This window comes from Nasonia vitripennis (genome assembly GCF_009193385.2).
Source record: "Nasonia vitripennis strain AsymCx chromosome 2 unlocalized genomic scaffold, Nvit_psr_1.1 chr2_random0005, whole genome shotgun sequence".
NCBI classification, from domain to species: Eukaryota; Metazoa; Arthropoda; class Insecta; order Hymenoptera; family Pteromalidae; genus Nasonia; species Nasonia vitripennis.
Window position 1 is genome coordinate 656016 of NW_022279612.1, and position 19238 is coordinate 675253.

The following is a 19238-nucleotide window of genomic DNA, read 5'->3' on the forward strand; positions in this document are numbered from 1 at the left end:
GTCTGATTAAAACGTTCAGCCACTCCATTATGCTCAGGTGTATCTGGGCTAGCTAACTGTAGCTCTGCTTCGAACTTATCTAGAACTTCCTGTGTATACCCTCCTGTAAATTCTGTACCCTGATCACATCTAAGGTAACAGAACTTAGCGTTAGATCCTAATAAATTTCTCGAGCTTTTAATGAAAGATTCAAGGCAATAACCCGTTTCACTTTTCTGTTTCATTGGATACGCCATCGCAAATCGTGAATAATCATCGATAAATACAGATATGAATCTGTATTTCTTGAGATGTGTAGCTGGACTGATCGGTCCCATTGTGTCTGCGTGAACAATTTGCAGAAGTTTACTCGCTCTCTGTCTAGTCGAACTGAAAGGTAGCTTGTTGAATTTTGACAGAATACAAACTTCGCAATTAAGTACAGAATCATCGAACTTAATTTCCTTCAATTTTTTCAAATTTGGAAACTTTCTTTGGAATTCTTTCAACTTTTTAAACGAAGCGTGTCCCAATCTGACATGCCATAGCATAGCTTTATTAGTGTCAAACAAGTTATTGATTTTACCGATATTAGATTCACAATCTATACTTTCTAAATCAATTGATTCAGTTAAATTACTTATTTTTCTATCTTTTAGCGTATTCCCAAAATTTGAATAGCTAGAGCATAGCTCGTTGCATTCTTTGTTTACTTCTACGTCTAATTCAGTGTCAATTTGCATCGGTTCATCAAGCTTATTATTTTTATCAATCTCTGTACTTTCAAGCTTGTCTTGTTCACGAGTTATCTCTTTGGTTGCGGATTCGCTCTCCTTATTGGGCGCAACACTTACAGTTGGATATTCACGACGCCTTGTGGTTATATATGCAAGAACCTTATTTACATTATTATTTTCATTTTTATCCGAGTTATTTGTTTCTAACTCTATTACCCAATAAGGTTGCTCATATATCCCAGAGACAAAAATCGTTTTTGACATCGGATCAAATATATCAATTTTCTTGTTATCCAAGTAGATACCTAAGCCCTTATCAACAAATTTCCTCAGTGATAGCAAATTTTCCGACAATGACTTAGCATAGATTACATTTTTCAAGCTTAAAAAGTCATCATTTTTGGTGTAACCAGATATGTTACCTACTCCCTCCGATTTTATAATCGCTGAATCTTTGTCATTTGCACATTTAATATCGAGCCTTTTAGTATTATCAAACGTTTTAAAAATTAATTTAGAATTAGTCATGTGCTCCGTAGCACCAGAGTCCGCCAGAAATCTAATCAGTCGGTTTTTATCGCTTTCTTCCGCGTTAAGAAGTGTACTGTCTACATACAGACCTTGATGTAAGCGGGCTAGTCGGGGTGGTCTAAAAAGGTCGGTGAAGAGAAGGAGGCACGTGTGCTTGTTGCGACATGCAGCTCGCTGATGTCAGTGGAGTTCGCTCCTTGGAGAGCGGAGTGATGAAGAGGCCTGCTGTAGAGCAGGCGGTGAGGAGGTAGGCAGGCCGAAAGGGCCTGCTGAGGCTTACCGTCCTTAGCTTCTTCGTTGCCTAGAGAGCGGACACTGCTCGGACCTCTCTAGGTCGACTCTTGGATCGAGTCTGGACGAGGGGGGGCCGCCCAACCCGGTGTAGGTTGCACCACCCAATTTGCAAAGGGGAAAGTGGGGAGTCTTATCCTTTTGTTATTACGGGGCCTATCCAAAACAGGGATCGGTCCACTCAAAAATGACTAGAGGGCGCGTAGCGCTTTAGTCGGAGATCGTGAGATCAAACGCCACCGAGGCCATGGGTCCCGGAGGAGTCTTCTCCTTGACCAAGGGTGCTATCCCTAGGGGGAGTAGCATTGGAACCTTGAGGATCTCATTAGAGGTGATCTTCGGTTTGCGACGCTGTCCTGGGAGTCTGGGAGCAGTTGGCCTTCGCTTCGTCGGCGATAGTTTCCCTGGTGGCGGCCTCCTCTTCCGAGGGGAGATGGTGATGCTCCTGCGTCGTGCTGTTTGCGCAGATTGCCTGGCCGCTATTTTCCGACTGACGATTTGTAACTGCGTTGTCGGATTTGTGGCTGCCGGAGTCGGGGTTGTCCGACGGTAAAGACGAATGTCCTGGAGCTCTGGATCAATCGTGGGCTGCACAGGGATATCTATCAGCTGTAGATGTTCGGGCCATTCGGCATTCAACACGTCGGATGATGATCCTGGGGTGTGTGGCCTTGACCCAGGCGGTGGAGTGGCGGGCGGCGGCAGATCCGTTTGAGTACTGCTGTGTCGGCGATCTGGTATGGGATCGGTCTGGGTGGCGGCGTCGGCAGTGGGAGGCTTCCGATGCTGGCGTCGCTCTGAGATGAGCGATCGGTTGGACTCGGCAAGCAACAGGTGCAACAAGTTGCGCTCGGCCCTCAGCTCCTGAAGAGTTTCAAAGGTCGGCATCGATGTGCGCCGAATTAGCGCTGAGAAGTGCTGATTAGGAAAGGGGGAAAAGAAGTACACGAAGTATTTCTTTTTAAAACAAAAATCAGATTTATTGCGCTAGAGTGTACTGTGCAAGTAGCCTGGGCTCCGTTGCTGCCACTCAGACGCAGTCTGATGCGGGGTGGGAGAGGTGCCTCGGCCTGGAAACCGGCCCGCTTATATGCCCTCCAAGGCGCTGCTCCTCTTTGGGGATTACGGCAGCCGCCTGGCGGCCGCGCGTGGTACTAGCGGCGCTGTGGGCGCGCCGCGGCGCTGTCGAGCGGGTTTCCGGCATCCAGGGGCTTGTGCGAGAGAGCCTGCGGGTGGGTTATAACAACCTGTGCACTCACCAGATTCGGAGGTTTTGGTAGAATTATTGTTGTTTTGTCTATTTTGTCTACCTTTCCCCCGTGATCTGCCTCGGGCATGGCCTCTATCGGACTTGATTTTCTTAGGGTTGCTACCCTTCTGTGACTCGTAATTGCGTCGTTTTACACCACGACTAAAGCCACCTCGTCTACCACCCCGAATAGAATTTGAGAATCCATACCTTCTTTGACTTTCATTCTCTTTCAAAACCTTTTCCAGCTGACTCTCCGTGTATGGACAGTTTGCACGGACATGCCCTTCGTACCTCTTGCATCTGAAGCACATCTTCCCTGACCTTGTGCATTCGTCCTGATGGTGGTCCTTGTTACTGCATTTGTAACAAAGCGCCGCAGGATCAGACACGTAATATGCTTTTGCTCCAGCTTCTATAGTCTTTCCAGCTGATTCGATTGATCCAATTCGAGCTGTTTCCTGTCGCACAATATAATCTTTAAGTTGGTTTAAAGTTAAAAGTTTGCCAGTCGTATTCTTATTCAAAAATTCAGACTCTTTAACTTGAGGTAAATATACGACAATGGCCTCATAGAATGCATCGCATATTTCGTCATCTGATAAGGGAGGTGTGTCGGGCAACTTATTGTACAATCGAACTAATTTATCGAATCTATCCCAGAAAGCTGATGCTTTCTCTTTATGTGGATTGTATCGAATAGTGTGCAATTCTTTTCGAATACTTCTTGTAGTCACGTTCAATTCATTTTCTTTAATGCGTTTAATTTCATCAAGCAATTCAATAGGATCCCGGATATCCGATACCTTTTCGTAATAAGAAATATCGATTCTATTGATAATGATGTCTCGAACTCGAACTTTATCTTTTTCCAACTTAGTTTGATCAGGCACGCGTGATGGCTGAAGCGTCGAATCAATCACGTACAATAAATCAGTAAGAGTTAGTTCTGAAGTTAAAAAGTCTAAAAAGATATTAACATTCAAATTTTGTGTTAATTTATATTCTCTACGGAATGTACTATCTCTATTTGTTACTTCGATCTGTATTTTGTCTTTTATACCAGTACTTTTACTCGAATCAATTTATTAATTTCATCCTGAACTAGTTTTGCTAAATATTCTTTACTCACATGAGGTTTTGTAACTACTTCATTTGCAGCGTTTTGATTCGATGAATAATGACAACAAGTACAAAGCTCGACTTGTGATAAGGGGTTTCAAAGATCAAAACCATTATAAATTAATGGAAACATGTACCTGTTTCTCGGCTACCTCTGATTAGATCGGTGCTAGCAATCATAAATAAGTTTGATCTCGAAGTAATACAGCTTGATGTTAAAACAACTTTTCTGAATGGAACAATCGACAGTGAAATATACATGGAAATACCTAAGGGTATTGACGCTTCACCTGAAATCAGACGAAATAAAGTCTGTAAAATTCATCGTGCTTTGTACGGTTTGAAAATAAGTCCGAAAAGATGGTATGAAAAATTTACAGAAGTTGTAATAAAACTAGGACTAAAGTCTCATGATTCAGAGCCCTGTCTCTTTACTTGTCCCAACAATGAAAAATATCTGATAATGTTGCTGTATGTTGATGATATACTGATAGCCAGTAATGACACACAAAAGCTGCATGAAATTACGTCAAAACTTAAGTTGGAATTCGAAATGTCTGATATGGGAGAGTCCAAGAGTTTCCTTGGCATTGAAATAATTCGGGACAAGCGAAATCAAACGATGACTCTTACTCTAGAAAATTACATTGATAAAATGCTGAAACGTTTTGGATATAGTGAAATGCATCCTCAGAGAACGTCAATGGTGACAAACCAAGTGTCAAACCGAGAAAGGCGAGAAAGAGAGGAAAGAGAAGATCAACTCAAAAATACTCTGAACAAAACGAACGGTCCTTAGAGAGAGATAGTAGGTTCTCTCTTGTATCTTGCTAACACTGTACGTCCCGACATAGCATATGCGGTGAATGTGTTAAGCAGACACCAAATCAATCCCACTGATGAGGAGTGGAAAATGGTGAAACGAGTTTGCAGATACTTGAAACACACCAGAAGTCTGGGTCTTAAGTTTGAAGGAAAGCTTGATAACTTACAAGGTTTTTCAGATGCCAGTTTTGCTGACTGCAAAGGCTCGATTACAACGAGTGGTTTTGTAATCAAGCTCTATGGTGACAGTAGCGTGGAAAACCCATAGACAGAAATTCGTAGCTTTATCGACCTGTCAAGCTGAGTATGTAGCAATGAACGAAGCTAGTCAGGAGATGGTATCTCTACAAAACTCGTTAAGCTTGATTCTGAGAAACTCCTTCTTGCCCATGACTCTTTGGTGCGATAATAAAGCTGCTGAGGCTAGTACTCAAGTAAGCAGTACAAGCAAACTCAGACATATGACTGTAGTTAGAGAACACTTTGTTCGAGAGTGCGTAGCCAGAAATCATATCAAAGTCAGTTGGATCGCATCAAAAGATCAAATAGCAGATATATTCACAAAGGCGTTACCTTTTGAATTACATGCTAAACTAACTAAATTGCTGTTAAACTATTATTTAAAATATTAACATTTGTTTGCTTCTTTTTAGACGCTAAACCGTAATGCTGGACGACGTCGTTGAAATCTGCGCGGGAGGGAGTGTTGAGAATAAGCGAGCAGAATTCGAGCGACTGCAGAGAGCACGATGGGACTGTTCTTCCCTCTCTCCCCCTTGAACTACGGCCAGCGTCGACGTTGCGCCTGCGGCGGCGGCGCTCACTTCTCTGCGTGCTCTCATGCGAGAAAGACGCGTTCGCGATACGATTGCATCTACATAGTTCCTTTGTTTGTTAGTTCGATTTATAGTTAATTACTTGTGTTAAGTAAGCTCGAGAGTAAGCTCCAATTAATAAAGTGTTTTGTTTGAAAATAGGTGTTATTTATTTTCCCAAGTCACGCCAGGCCTAGTATAGGTCCAACAGTTTACGTACGTGCAGTCAAGCTTTGATTAACGGAACTAGCGCCATCGTTTGTGCGCATGAGGAACTAACTCGCCCCGGCGCTCTCATGTGCACTGAGAGCAAGATGGCGCTCGCGCTTGAACGCGCCAACGGCTTCTCTTTCCCGCGCCAACGACTTCTTTTTCCCGCGTTGCCGGGCAACGCCATTTTGCTTCGCCGCGCGCGCACAGGCAGGCTTAAACACCTTACCGGCTTCGGGCTGATTCTCGGAATCGCCTGCTCGCATGCCGCGTTACTGATTTTGCGTCATGAAGATTTTACTGTCTTCACGCAAATTTTTTTTTTTTTATTCGCGTACTTCATGAACAAAACACTGCGACTTACCTCGTGTCTTCGGCATCTGCAAAGATACCCTCTTTGCCTGATCGGACATCTTGTCTCCTTGGCCTTCTCCGCGGCAGATGTCAACCGTTGATGATCGAAAACGGGAACGAAAACACAACACGTCGAACTTGTCTTCAAGCTTTTAATCCAGCTATGCACTTCCAACGGTTTCACCCCTGAAAAGGCAAATCCGTAATTTTGGCACTTCACTCGCGAGGAATTCTCAAGTGCACGCGCAGGTCTAGAAAATCCCAAGCAGCGCAGTGGAAGCGTGCTGGGCCCATAACCTCTTGGACCTATACTAGGCCTGGCGTGACTTGGGAAAATAAATAACACGTATTTTCATATAAAACACTTTATTAATTGGAGCTTACCCTCGAGCTTACTTAACACAAGTAATGAACTATAAATCGAACTAACAAACAAAGGAACTATGTAGATGCAATCGTATCGCGAACGCGTCTTTCTCGCATGAGAGCACACAGAGAAGTGAGCGCCTCCGCCGCAGCCGCGACGTCTACGCTGGCCGTAGTTCGACGGGGAGAGAGGGAAGAACAGTCCCATCGTGCTCTCTGCAGTCGCTCGAATTCTGCTCGCTTATTCTCAACAGATAATTTCATGATTTCCGAGCTTAATTGACAGCTCACCAGGAGCGATACCAGGATCATTAAAGACAATAAAAGAGGATTTCGGTACAGAAATTTTAAGTGAAAGAGATGTAAACCATGTATTGAGAGAGGCCAAATTCTCCTCCAGAGTTCTGACAATCCGAGTTAGATCCACATCAGAACAGTATACAATAATGTCATCTGCGAATGAAATAGTTTTGACATTATGGGTAATCTTGTAGATGAGAGCGCAAATATAGATGTTGAACAGTAAGGGACTAAGGATGGAACCCTGTGGGAGGCCCTTATTAGTTGAGCCTTGGTTAAATTTGGATCCATTGAAGAATCCGAATAATATTCTATCATTTATACTATTTCTGATGAACCTCAGGACCTTCGGGGGAATTCCCATTTCAGACAGGATTTTCAGTAATTTCTCCAAGTTGACCAGTTCATATGCACCCTCAAGGTCAAGACTTAAAACCCCAATTTAAGACCTCTTAGTCCAGCCAGTCGAATATCAGTATCTAAAATACTTAAGCAATCCTGGCAAGATCTATTCCTACGAAAGCCATAAAATGAGTTGGGGAGACTATCTTTGTTTTCAGTGAACCACTGCATGCGGTCATTAATTATTCTTTCCATAATTTTAAGGAAACAATTGGATAGTGCTATAGGCCTGAAGCCCTTATTATTTCCTTTAGGAATAAAGCATACATTGAAAATCTTCCAACTTTCGGGGAACTTTCCTGAATCTCGAATTATGTTATCAAGTTTAATTATGAAGCGAGTAGTTATCTTGGGAAGATTTTTAATTAAGGCATACGAGATGGCATCCGAACCCGGGGCAGATCTACTTTTAGCCTTTACAATTGATGAAATTACTTCGGCATGGGAGATTGGTGCGTTGAGGACACTATCTGTGCAGAAAGTATAATTTTCTAAGATCTCGATATTATGGTAGTGGTAAGATGAAGAAACTTTATCAAAAGCAGCTTTAAGGACTGGGTCTTTATCAATGGAAAAAGAATCCCTAGAAGTAGGAAGATGGTTATAGAATCTATTCTTATATCTTTTAATGAATTGAAAACTTTTAAGCAGGGAATTGGAAGGACTTAACGTGCCTAGAAATGATTTAATCTTTGAAGATTTGATTTTTGATAGACCTCTAGAGGCATTTTTACAGGTTTTGAAATAATTAGCTAGATTTTGGCTATTGGGAGTGTTTCTGAAATTCCTGAGAGCGTCTCTTCTCTCATCTACCAAGGATGAACAATCCTCATTCCACCAAATACAACTTCTGGGACGTTACTTAGGTTTTTTGGCGATGTCAAACCTTTCCACCTGATAATGATACTACTTCATATATGGAATTTATGAGTGCAGTATACATTTCAAGGCAGTTGTCTGCATTTAATATGTCGATATTTGGAGTATGAGTAATCATATTATCCGTAAACTGTTCCCAATTTATCCTAGACAGCCTGATCTTGGATAGGTCGTGGGTAAGAAAGATATCCTCTAAGAGGATGGAGTGAAGAAGAGGAAAATGGTTGCTTCCCATTGAATCCTCTAGTACCTCCCAGTTGATTTTACTATATAAGTCGATTGAAACTAATGATACATCTGGGAAACTTTGCCTGGAGAAAATCCTGGTAGCAGATCCATCATTGAGGATTCGAAAATGTGGGAAGAATTCCAAAAAGTCACTTAAGATGTTACCCAGTGCATTCTCAAGTTCGCTACCCCAAGCTTTGTGTTGAGCGTTGAAATCACCTGAAATAAGCATATTCGAGTAAGATGAACAATTCTCTAACCAATTTGTAAGAATACGTGCATTGATATTATTGTTTGGTGGAATATATATAAAGTTAAAAAAGTAATTTTCAGAATTTTTAGATTCTACTTTGATAGCTAGATACTCAACAAAGTTGGGAGTGGAGGGTATGGTAATCTTTTTGTATTGGATATTCTCTCTGATATAAAGGGAGCCCCCCCCCTCCCCCCGAAGGTCCTGCGTCCATTGGTTCGAACCTCTTTAATGAGGTTGAAGTCTTTTGCAAGATAATGGTAGTCCTGATCATTGAGAAAAGTTTCAGAAAGAAATAGTATGTCACAGGAGTTAAGAATTTGCAATATATCTGCCCGCTTTGCCTTGAGCCCCCTAAAGTTCCACGAAATCACCTTGAGTTTATTCATGTTAGATTGAGTAGAGAAGATTCATCCAAATTTAAGTCGCTGACGGTAACCTCCGAACCCAGCTCCTGAAGAGCCTTCAGTACTTCAAACTTTCTTTCTTGGGTTTGTTTAGTTTCATTTGAATTAATTTTTGTAGATACAGGTTTGGGTGGAGAAGTTTTGGACGATGGTTTTGGTGCTTTCTGAGAGGGGATGCTTGAAGGATTTACTCTTTTTTGCTTTGATGGGGAGCTGGGTTTATCAGGTCTAAATCGTGCAAATAGTGGAGGGAAGAGGCTTGAATACTGCGACTCATTCTTCCTTGGAGAGGCCTAAGAACCAGGACTGGCAGATTTATTAGAGGGAACATTTTGTATTTCTTTGAGAGTTGGTTTCTGATGTGAGTTGGAAGATGGATTATTTTTAAGTTTATCCTCTCTTAAAAAAATGATGGCCTTTGTTGTGAAGCATTTAATACGTGATTCTGATTGGTTGCTGGTTGGTTGCCTAGGCAACGAGATCAGAACCGCGCTTTAAATTCATAACCCTCAAAACAGTCATAACTCATAACCCTGGTAGAAATGTTTAAGGTGTTTAAAATGAAATTTGGAAACCTTGATAACAGATAAAATATATGTAATATAACTAGCAAGAAATTTTAGTAAAAATTAATCATTACCAAGAGTGTGTAGTATTACAATATGTGTATTGAAAAGTGGCACCCTAACCCTATTTGAAGTAGTAATAAAGTGTGTGAATATTATTTAGTTTTTTTTTTTTAATGTCAGTGAGAAGTTCAATTAAAAGAGTTTGAAGTATATACTGTGTATCTGTGCCGAAAGTCGCCCTCGGTGAGGTTTGAGAGGTGAATTTAAAAAAATGTTCAGTATCCGAATCAGTAAGTTTAAGTCTATCATTATACAATGATCTTTGAATTGTAAAAAGGCTACTAGACACGCTACCTAGAAATATGTAACCTAGATGATTCTGATTGAACTGTTTTCATTCATATTTTCACATTGAGGTCCATATGATTTTTTTAATTGAGCAGGTCAAATTTTACTTATAGCCAGTTACGCAGAAACTACTATCTCTAGCACATTGAATTTCTGGTTTCCAGTGTATTTTTACATGAAGAAAATGGTAAGTATTTTAGCTTTTTTGTCAAGGCATTAATTAGAATTTTGACTTTTAACAGTTGTGAGAGATTTTGAGACCGATACCTATTTCTCCATTTTTGCATTTTTTCTCATTCGAAAACTAACAGGTCTAAAAAGCTCATATTTTGCATATAGATTTCTTTTGTGATTGTGGAAAGATATTTAAAGTTGAATCGACCTTAACTGAAAAACTTCTGATTTCGACACCGACACTGATGTGAATGCAAACTCATGCTATACGACTAAATAATTATCATGGGTGTTGTAGTCGAACACAAAAGTATCTCTTTTTTCACAAAAGAATGAGAAAATATGCAAAAATGGAGAAACAGGTATCGGTCTCAAAATCTCTCATAACTGTTAAAAGTCAAAATTCTAATTAATGCCTTGACAAAAAATCTAAAATACTTATCACTTTCTTCATGTAAAAATACACTGGAAACCAGAAATACAATGTGCTAGAGATGATAGTTTCTGTGTAACTGTCTACAAGCAAAATTTGATACGCTAAATTAAAAAAATCATATGGGCCTCAATGTGAAAATATGAATGAAAACAATTAAATCAGAATCATCTAGGTTACATATTTTCTAGGTAGCATAGTAAGTACCTGTGTAAAATTTTAGTTGTATAGCTTTTTTATAATGCAAATAAATGGCATTGTAATGATAGACAAACCCACTGACTCTTATACTGAACTTTTCTTCAAATTCACTATTCAAACCAATGATGACGACATTGAGCATTATTAATATGTTTTTTAAAAAATAGTTTTGAGGGATTTAGTAACATGTTACTTGCTTATAAAATATTAGCAGACGTTAGTGTGCCGCCCAACACTTATAATAGATTATCTACCAGTGTTATTAGAGAGATAGAATCAAGAGCGCGCGACGCGCGCCTTCATTCCTAGTTTGTAAAAGAGGAAAGTTCAGGGAACATGTTCCCTTCATCTGCATCATCACCTTTAACTTGATAAACATTCCCTTTACCTTTTTTTTTTAAAGGAGTTGATGACACCTTTTGAGAGGGAAGAATTTGAGATGGATCTGTAAAGGATCCATCTGTCGGAGATGACTGGACTCTGGGAGCAGGTGTCCCATCACCCACCTGCACGCCCCGTTTGGGTTCAACCTCAGTACTGTTAAAAAATTCAATATTATTCATGCATGGGTCTTCAGAATACTGTAATTCAAAAAGCTCTCTCTTATCCAAGAAAGGAGAGTTTTCGTCAAGGAATATTTTAGCCAGTGTGTGCTCTAAAGAAGATATATTTCTGTCTGAAAATTTCTGTTGAACCAAAAATGTTTCTTTCTGCTTACTAATCTTCTGAACAGTCATCATGGCATTCAACTCTCTATGAAATTCAAACCATATGCACGATCTATCTGAGGCTTTATGAGGGCCCTGGCAATTTGGACATTTAATCTGATTTGGGCATGAATCTAAATTTGAATGGTCATCCTCACCACAGTTTACACATTTAGGGGTGCTTTTACAGGCACCTGAACCATGTCCGAAACGTTGACAATTGTAGCATCTCAGTACAGAAGGTACAAAATAGAAGACTCTATGGAATATGCCGAACATACCTATGTATTTAGGGAGCTTTCCTTTAACGAAGATCTTTACTTTGTCTGAAGGAAATAGAGTCGGGTTTCCATCCTTAGTTCTGATTACGTTAAAAACTCTTTTCACTTTATCAATGTATTGTCCTGAAACAGGGTCAAGACCCTCAAGAATGTCCTCACTTGTCGCCTCACTGCCCACGCCAAATACAACGCCTGTAATATAAATTCCAGAGTTGGGAATAAAGGCTCTCCAAAGTGGATCCACCTTCGAAACTCCCTCCTCGACAAAACTATTTTCCTCTAATGAGTCGAATGTTAGGGAGAACTTTTTAATTCCAGCTCTAGCAAGGTGCGAGACTCTAATTCCTGCTTTAAAAATGTTTAATCCTATAGATGTTATATGTAAGCTACCCAAGTTAAAATCTCATCTCGAGTCAAAAATAAAAACCACAAAGGGGCCAGAGGATTCCTCAGTATATCTATTTTCCTCTTTGTAATTCAAAAATATCCAAGATGCTTTCCTCTCTAGCGTTGGTGTTTTCACTTCCCTTGTTTTCGTTAGGAAAAATAGAAGAATTAGTATCAATGTTTATATTTCCTCTCTTTTTAACTTTAGAAGGAGAAGATTCACTAATTTCCTCTATAGGAATTATCATGGTTGAGTGGTCTTTTAAGAGTGTTCGATGACATTATGAATATTCAGCTACCTATGCATGAGGCTATCCTACACTTTAAAAGCAAGTTTATACCTTCAATATTCGAGTCAACTCTAAGCAAGGAAAGTGAGTAACAAGCGTATACAGAAGACAGGAAAGTATATCTATGTTTACCGTTCAAAGCGAGACCTTTCAAACAGACTCTCCCAGCAAGCTAGACCGCTATAAGACCATATAATTCTTTGTTTTGAATACTAAGACGGGTAGAAGAAATTATCTCTATGTTTACTTCTATTGTCCCCCAGGGCAAAGCTGCTTCTTCAATATTTAAGAGTAAAAGAGAGCTACGAACAGAGTATTTAAGTAAATAGAAATTGTCACCTTGCTCAAGGATGTACAACTATGAAAACTTATTTTTTAATATAATATGTATGTACTATGATTATAGGAGCTAGAGCTATATATGATATAAGAGAAGAATCTCTCTAGTCTAATCTAAACATGCTATATAAAATTTTTTCTTTTATTTATTTTTGTCCTTTTTCCCCCATTTTTAACAAAGTATTAAAATCTAATAGTGGATTTGTAGTACATATATAACATTCGGCGAGAAAAAAAAAATTAAAAATAAATTTTATTTTAACCTCTGATTGAGGGAGTCAGAGACAGAAAAACTGCTAATATTACGATAAAGCTAGAGTTATAATGATATAAAGCATAACCTCTAAATAAGTTAACACGTAATACTTAAGTGTAGTCCTTCTGCTGAAGTCGTCAGTTGAGGGCAACAGGAGTACGGTGCATTTCCCTGTGCAGTTTCCAACAGTCAAACTGCTCTTGACTATTCCAGAGTGCAGAGATTTTCAGCTTAAGATGTCAAAATTCGCTTCCGGTGTGGGTTTTCCAGCGGTCCAATTTAGAGTTGAAAAGCGGTTTAACAGGTACCACCTTCCTCGGAGTTTACCAGTTGGAGTATGGCCAGTTTTCCAGGTTTGAGTGTCAGTCCCTTAAAAGTGAAATAAGTAATGTATTATCACAGCTAAGAGTAGTACGCAAAGGGTATCTGTAGCGAGCTCAGCGAGAGAACGTCCGCACTGCTCGAGAGTCGAAAGCCGAATCGGCTGCGTGGACATGTCAGCAGCCGGCCGCCAGATCGATTCGCACAATGTATGCGCAGTAGTCAAGCTCGTTTCGACAGAGCCAACGAACAGTTGTACGACTTTTTGTTTAAATGATAATATGACCAATATTTTTTCTCTTCAAATTGTGCAAAACCCAGACATAGTTGCTGTTTGGTAATAAATCTATCTTTGTGCAAAATTCATGACTTTAGGAGCGGAATGGAATCTAATATAATTTAAGTTTTTGAATCCAAGTTCTATAAAAAGATAATTATTTTATAAAAAAAAAAATGTTTTTTTTATTGATTTGTTTTTTTAATAAACAGATAACAGTGCGAATGTAAAACACAAACGTTAAATATATAGCGAGCGTCAGCGGTCGTACCTCAAACGCAAAACGCGAAACGATGCAATGCTGCAAGCCACCGCGGTCGTAAGGCCGCGTGTAGCGAGCTAGTTTTTTGGTTCATTTAATGTATATCCGATGGTCTTGTGGATGATGTCCTGTTGATCAGGGTGTCAACTTGGCACCTGCACATCGTCGACAAAAAGTTACGATTTTTTTCGGTACAATATTTTAAAACGTTTTGTGCTTATAGGGTATATCCTCGGTCCGTACGAAGAGTAGTACGGTTCATACTTGCCCCATTTCGTTCATATTTGTACATTTCATTTTTCTGCGAAAATTAGTACATTTCAGCTTTTTCCCACACGAAAGAATCCAATTGTTTCGGGGAAAAACAAATAGTTATTTTGGTTAAAATTAATAAAATTGCAATATTTTTAAAATTGCCAAAAAAATTTTGGAGAATTTCGAAATTAAAAAATTTTTTTATTAAAAACGTTATTTAAAAAAAAATCAAATCTCATAACAACTTTTTAAATTTCAAAATTTTTAACAAATTTTTTGGTTACTTTAAAAATATTGCAATTTTATTAATTTTAACAAAAATAACTATTTGTTATTCTCCAAAACAATTAAATTTTATCATGTGGGAAATATCTGAAATCTTCATACAAGTATTCGCGGCAAAAATGAAATGTATTAGTCTTCGTGGCAAATCTCAACCGTACTACTCTTCATAAGCACTAACGATATTGTATTTAGAATATTATGGTACCATTTGAATATGCATAAATATATGTATGAATACATGTTTTAATAAGATCTCACAACCTGTGCACTACGCACCCCAAGTTGATGCAAATTTTAGTTTGCTTTGTCTGTTAACTTTTAATAGTTGTTCTTAACAATCTTATATCATTTCAATTTCTTTTAATCAAAGTATGTTATTAATTTTATTAACATAATACATGTCCATATACTTATGTATTTTCATATATCCTCTCTTAAAAAGTGATGGGCTTTGTTGTGAATCATTTAATTGAGAATCGGTCGCCTGGTACAAGAATTAAGGAACGCGAATCAGAAATACGGATTTTATTACATAACCTACAAACGCTTCAAACTGTTGGCGCTAAGCAGGCAGCAAAATTTAAATGTTAATTATGACATGATAAGAAGCGCGCGAAGCGCTATATATATATATATCATTGTAGTATGTAATATTCAATTATTATTTTGTCGTAATAATATATATTTTTGTTGCTTTTTCTATACTTTGATCCTCTGTTATATCGTTTTTAATTGTTATTCATAATAATGATCAAACAAAATTATATACAGATTTACTGAACCATTATAAAAATGAATTTTAATATTTGACTAGCATAAAACGCTCGCTTCGCTCGCGATTTACAAATTAATTGTGATGATATTTAATTATTTCACGTGTCATTATTAAATATACTGTTAAATATTAGATGTACACTCGATGGTAGTTAATTCTTGTGGAACATTTTTGAAATGCTCCAATCAGATTGCTAGATTGATAAATTCTAACCAATGAAAAGTACGACTTCATAGACGTTTCATAAGAATTAATTACTGTCGAGTATAAATGAATATATTCAATACAGCCACCATTCTATAAAAGTAGTTATATATATATATATATATATATATATATATATATATATATATATATATATATACATACACACATATATATATATATATATAATATATACACACACGCGCACGCATGCATCCATACATATTTTAGTGTTGAAATATCAAAATATTTTAAATTATGTACAATTCTAATTAAATCTAATATTAAAAATCATATCAATATAACTCAATTTCAAAAATGTACATTTGAATAAATGTTTAACGCAGTATACAGTTGAACACACTTCAACGTTAATGTGACAATTAAATTTCAATAATAATATACCTCAAGTTGCTCAATATTAATTTTATCAAACTTTGATTTGAATTCAGCAAATTGTATTGCGTGAGTAACAGTAACATTTCTTATTATTGAAATTTCAGCAATTGTTTTAAAATACATTTTATTTTTGTAAACTTTTGAGATTGAAGAAAATGATAAAGTTAATGCATCACACCGATGGCTCCCAGGCAGAAGGACCTATCTCAGGCGCCGCTCTGAGAAGAACCTATCTAAGCCATTGCTCCAAAAACGAAGGTCCTATCTCAGCCGCGGCTTCAAGAACGCCCTATCTCGGTGCCAGCTAATTTTAAATACTTTACTACGACATTTATATGCCATATGCGATTAATGTTTTACAATTTTTTTTGGTAGTCCAACACACCGTTTGAAAGCATGTAGCCTATTATTTCACTCACCGCAGACTTACTTAACATATGGGTATCTCAGAGAACTTTTTCTTTGGTAGAAATACTTGAAATACATATAATTCTGACATGAATGTAGGAATTTGTATTAAAATTTAATTTTAAAATTTGTCTACAGTTAAATAAAAAAAATTGTTTAAAAATTGAAAAAATGCCAAATATTACGTTTAAGTTGTAGGTAACTTTTTTAAATTAAATTTTAATACAAATTCCTACACTCATGTCAGAATTATAAATATTTCAAGTATTTCTACCAAAGAAAAAGTGCTCTGTGATACCCATATGTTAAGTAAGTCTGCGTAGGATAACCTGATTAACGTTAACACTGTTACTCAGTGCATCTAAACTGTCATAGGTCGGCAGGCAAACATTTGGGGCTAAAGGACTTAAACACTATCGTACTTGCATAAAAATACACGATTCTTACGTGAAAACAGAAGAGAATAGAGATAATTCGAAACTGCATGTATTAGCCAGTAGCCTTTTTCTTGCTCACTTCGCAACAGTCAATGTCGTCTGAATCCGAGTCTTATTAGTAGGACGGCATTCAAACGTTTAGGGTTAAAGAACTTGAACACTGCTATTCTAATCCCATTTCTAATGTTGTAAATGGGAAGCAGATAAAATTAATATCGAAAACCGATTTTTGAGAATAAAAATATATGATTCTTCGCTGAAAACAGAAGAGAAAAGAGATAATATGGAACTGCATTTATTAGCCAGTACCCTTTTTCTCACTCATTTCGCAAAGACCATGTCGTGCTAATACTCATCTTATTGGTTCACTATTGCTTATACTAGGAAAGTAATTTTTTTTTGTATGGGAACCCAATTAACATTATCTGGTTTATTCGATTAATCCTTACTTTATTATTGCAGTCAGGAAAAAAATTTGGGCCAAAGCATATACGCTATGTCGTTGTAATCCCTTAGTCGAAAATGCATACATAAAAATAATGTTTTTCGTAAGTTGAAGGAAAACACTTTAATAAACTTAATAATTTGCAATAATATTGATTCCCGGAAATAACGCTTATATATACATATACACGCACACCAGGCACATATATATATATATATATATATATATATATATATATATATATATATATATATATACATATAATAATAATAATCTTTATTGCTTATACATTAGTATTAACAATTTTCGTATGAAAGTATAAAAAGTAAACTATGTAAGCTTTAACACTTCTTTACACTTTCACTTAAACCTAAATTGCAAATTTCAGTGTTTTTTTTACTTATTTTTCTTATAAACTTTCATTCTCTTCTTTCTCTAGTATTCCTTCTTCCTTCTGGTTTCTCTCTCCTCCTTCTCGTCTCTACTGTTTTGTTTCTACCTTTTTTATTCTACCTTCGTCCTCTCCCACTCAAAAAGTTTTCCAGCCATTCGTTCAGATCCTCCTCCTCGTTCCATCTATCTTCCCTGTGTACGATGATCCCTATCTCCCATACCTTGCACTTTCTTTCCTCCATTCTTTTCCTCTTTCTAGAACTCACCAACTTAACATCACCTTTCACTTTCTTCTCTTCTTCCTTCCCCTTTATTTCTCTTTCTCTCCTTTGCTTTGACTCCACCTTTTTGGCATTTTTCCTTATCTCACCTATTATTCTGCTTATCTTCTCCCTTTCTCTCCTCTTTTAGTTTTTCTTTTAGGATTTCCACATCTCTTTCCAGATCCGTCAGATTCCTTTCCGCTGCTTCTCTTTTACCTCTCTCCACCTGTAGTTTAATCCTCCTCTCCGTCAACTCTTCCTTCATATCTCTTAACTCCCTCTCCATTCTTCTCTTGGCTCCTGACATCTCTCATTATCTGTTTTTATCTCTTTTTTCTTTTTCTGATTCTATTTGCTTTTCTGTTGTATTAGTAATGTAACGAAACACGAGTCTCGTATATAAATATACGCGCACCAACCGAAAGGCGAGTTTGCCTGAGCGCGGACCGCAGCGGCCGATAAGCGACTCAGCCGTAACGCGTCAGGCAGCGGGAGCGGCGCACGCGGAGCGCCGCAAACGCACCTATGCACATACACGCCGCGCGGCTTTATAAGCCCCAAGCTTCCGATCCAGGCAGTATAAAGCGTTTCGTCCACGTTAGTACACGTGGACGAAACCCTTTAGCCTACATCCTGATGTATTGCTGCTCCCTCTGCTACTGTGCGCACTCAGGGTTGAGGAAGTAACAATACACTCACCGACGGTTCACCAAGTCGTGCGCTCACGTCCTGGTGAATTTGAAGTTAACCACTAACCTCCAGTCTCACGACTCCTTTTGTCACTGTGCACATATAGGGCAAAGGGAAGAACAAGACCAGACACGACAATCCGTAGAACCGTGCGTTCACGACTCTACGAGTCGGAGGATAACCTCAAAATACCGCAAAACCGTTCCGACTGCTACTGTGCGCACATAGAGCGATCGAAACCGTTATTACGCGGCGCATTCGGATCGACGTAGCCGTTCGCACACGACTCCGCCGTACCCGAATGAAATCCTGACCTCAAAATCCGTCACCGCTTCGTGATTCCGACACCGACCCGATACACCGATGCCGCAACCGTATAGTCGTAATTACACCGTGATTGCATAGTCACGCAAAGATATTGTTAACCGCGCTAGTTTAAACAATTCCGATTATAAAGGCGAAATCTTCCTAACGAATCGCGTATTTGATTTCTTTTTCAAACAGACTCATTATTTACCCTTTCCCCTAACCGAATCCTGGATCCCACTGAATATCCAACACCCGGGGGGAAATCCTACCGTTTCAGTAACCTCCAAATTTCCACCTGTGATGCTTTTTCATTCCTTTTCTCAATTGCTCCTCCGTTCCTCTCTGTTCTTCCTTACCGACTATTCCTAGTTTCTTTTCCGTTCATCTCCTAGGGTTTTTCTTCCCGAAGTCCCTATGGGCTTTTGCGCGCCTTTTTTGAATTTCTTTTTGTTCCTTGTCCCATGTTCATCATTCCTCTTGCCCATTTTCTTTGTTCTTCCTTTTCCAAATTATTATGCTAAGGTTTCCTATCTGTGCCTTTCTTTCTTCGCAGACTTCTTGCCATTTCTTCCCTGATATTTT

General features: G+C 38.4%; 1 protein-coding gene across 3 annotated transcripts in view; it reads left to right on the plus strand.

Annotated features, from left to right (window-relative positions):
- Positions 1-19238, plus strand: part of Ndufs5 (NADH dehydrogenase (ubiquinone) Fe-S protein 5, 15kDa (NADH-coenzyme Q reductase)) — a 41255-nt gene that overhangs the window by 10080 nt on the left and 11937 nt on the right. The gene's annotated exons all lie outside the window — the stretch shown is intronic.